Source organism: Mesoplodon bidens (genome assembly GCF_964165515.1).
Source record: "Mesoplodon bidens genome assembly, chromosome: 9".
NCBI classification, from domain to species: Eukaryota; Metazoa; Chordata; class Mammalia; order Artiodactyla; family Ziphiidae; genus Mesoplodon; species Mesoplodon bidens.
The window spans coordinates 80043825-80046961 of record NC_138166.1 but is presented as its reverse complement, the minus strand read 5'-3'; the positions used below and the strand labels follow the sequence as shown (position 1 = coordinate 80046961).

At 38.3% G+C, this 3137-nt stretch overlaps 1 pseudogene across 1 annotated transcript; it reads left to right on the top strand.

Annotated features, from left to right (window-relative positions):
* The first annotated feature begins 2253 nt into the window (after nucleotides 1-2253).
* Nucleotides 2254-2777, top strand: LOC308622573 (peptidyl-prolyl cis-trans isomerase A-like; annotated as a pseudogene). Its single transcript has one exon. The product of its transcript is annotated as a peptidyl-prolyl cis-trans isomerase A-like (transcript).
* Nucleotides 2778-3137: the final 360 nt, after the last annotated feature.

Here is a 3137-nt window from a genome sequence, read left to right as displayed (position 1 = left end):
CCACATATAAGTGATATATTTGTCTTTGTCTGACTTACTTCACTTAGTATAATATTCTCTAGGGCCATCTGTGTTGCTGCAAGTGGCAATATTTCATTCTTTATTGTGTGTATGGCTGAGTAATATTCCATTGTGTGTATATATATAATATATATATATATATATATATATATATATATATATATATATATACCACATCTTAAACCAGTTATCTGTTGATGGGCATTTGGGTTGTTTCCACGTCTTGGATATTGTAAACAGTGCTGCTATGAACATTGGGGTGCATGTATCTTTTCGAATTGTAGTTTTTTCTGGGTATATGCCCAGGAGTGGGATTGCTGGGTCACATGGTAACTCTATTGTTAGTTTTTTAAGGACTACATACTGTTCTCCATAGTGGCTGCAACTATCTACATTCCCACCAACAGTGTAGGAGGGTTCCCTTTTTTCAGCACCCTCTCCAGCATTTATTATTTGTAAACTTTTTGATGATGGCCTTTCTGAACAGTGTGAGGTGATACCTCATTGCAGTTTTGATTTGCATTTCTCTAATAATTAGCGATGTTGAGCATCTTTTTATGTGCCTGTTGGCCATCTGTATGTCTTCATTGGAGAAATGTCTATTTAGGTCTTCTCGCTGACAAGATATTTCTAATGCACAACATGAAAGGACAGGATAAGTGACAGAGCTAGTTACCAGAAATTAGGCTTTCTTGTATTACATCATGACCCTCTCATTTGTTTCCTCCTCCATCTCTCCCTCTCTCTCCCTCTCTCTCTCTCTCTCCTCGCTCACTCTTGCTCTCTTTCTCTCTCAGTCTGTCACTCTCTCTCTCTCTCTCTCTTAATTTATATATCTATATACCTAAAGGTTAAGTGAAGGAAACTAGTTTGGCTAATTAAGGTAAAATGATACTAAGAAACATTGCACACAAAACAGACAGAGGTTAAAAGGATGCTTTTCAGATTTCTCTCAGAAAATCAGAGTCACACTGCAAAAACAAACAGCTCCCTTTGGAGGGGGACCTATTCACTCAGTGGCATCAAATCACACATTAATATAAAGAGAGTGAGGTAAGCTTCGTGTTTTGGCCAATTGTAGTCTCTATTAATAAATTTTAGAAGGTGACTTTATCAGTTATTTTCATGGTTTAGTATATTCATAATTAATCTATAAATACCATTCTAGAAAAATTTCTTATTGAATTCTCTGCAAACATTCCTTCTTCTCCTTTTGATTCTGCTCTGTTCACTGCTGTCAGAACTCTATCTCTTAAACAACTTATCTAATTATTTATTTCCCATTACTTGCACATTTCTCTTAAATCCAGATGGCTGTCAGGAAAAAATACTAAAGCCTCTGGCTAGGCATTCAATGCCCCTCCTCATGTGGCCTGAAATGACCTCTATGACCTTATTTTCACACATGCATCTCAACTCCATAGACCCACTCATGTGACTCTATTCGGGAACATTTATGTCTCATCCTTCAATAAATATTCCATATCAAATATTCCATATCATTTCATGAGACTAAGTGGCTGCAAATGCTGTTGCTTTGCCTAGAATATCATTCCTCCTTTTATGCCTGACAAATTCTGCTCAGGCTTCAGGATCAAGTGTAACTTTATTTATTTATGAATTCTTTCCTGAATCCTGTGGGCAAGCAGTCTTTTCTTCCTCTGAGTTCCAGGAGATAGTTTCTCTCCTTATTATAACATGTGCTACATTGCATTGCAGTTTATCTGTTTCCATATTTGACTTCTCTGTAAACTGTAAATTCATCTGGTACCAGGATTGTCTAACTCATTCTTAATTCCAAAGCACATGATATGGTGTTTGTGACCAGCAGATAATCGATAAATGTTTGTCAAATTAAATTAAAGCTCCAGAAGCTCTATTCTTTGAATTGCAAAAATTTCTTGGATTGATTCTTTAAAAAAAAAACTTTACTTTTTAAAATAAATATTTGGAGTCCTGATTTTATGTTCTAAGTAGGATGTAGTAGGTTACAGTAAACCAATACTCCTACTGTAGCAATGTAAAGGTGGATAAGTTGCAAACTTGTAGTGTTAAAAGGTTTCAGAAATCTACGGAATCAACAAGGACTAGGTGGAATAAAATTATAGAGAGGGAGGCAGATGCCGCCACCCCAGAACCTCCTGTGCTGCCCAACCATGGTCAACCCTGCCATGTTCTTTGACATCGCCGTCGATGGCGAGCACTTGGGCCACGTCTCCTTCGAGGTAAGGGACCTGGAAACCACAAAATGACTGCTCATCCAATCCATAAAGTTATGTTAACAGGTTGGAGCTGTTTGCAGACAAAGTTCCAAAGACAGCAGAAAACTTTTGTGCTCTGAGCACTGGGGAGAAAGGCTTTGGTTATAAAGGTTCCTGCTTTCACAGAATAATTTTGGGATTTATGTGCCAGGGTGGTGACTTCACACGCCATAATGGTACTGGTGGCAAGTCCATCTATGAGGAGAAATTTGATGATGAGAATTTCCTCCTGAAGCATATGGGTCCTGGCATCTTGTCCATGGCAAATGCTGGCCCTAACACAAACGGTTCCCAGTTTTTCATCTACACTGCCAAGACTGAGTGGTTGGATGGCTAGCATGTGGTCTTTGGCAAGGTGAAAGAGGGCATGAATATTGCGGAAGCCATGGAACGCTTTGGGTTCAGGAATGGCAAGACCAGCAAGAAGATCACCATTGCTGACTGTGGACAAATCTAATAATAAATTTGACTTGTGTTTTATCTTTAAAAAAAAAATAGAGAGAGGGAAACTGTATACAAATGATCTTTGGATCACCAGATATTTTTTTTCTTGCAGAGGAATTGCCAGTTCTTGTGTGAGCTGAGGGTCAGGGTTGGCCCCTGTGCAGAGCCTCTGCTGGGGAGAGAGAAGTAGGAAGGCCTTTTGCTATTGCGTGGATCTGGAGCTGCAAATTGGAATCTTGAGGAACCACAAACATTTGCAATCATCAAAGACAGAATTTAAGTTCATATGAAATATTTACCAAATCAACCATCTGATGGGCCATAAAGAATTGCCAGAAATTTCAAAAGATTTGAATAGCTTAGAGTATATTCTCTGATCACAATACAGTTAACTTAGAAGTCAATAAAAAG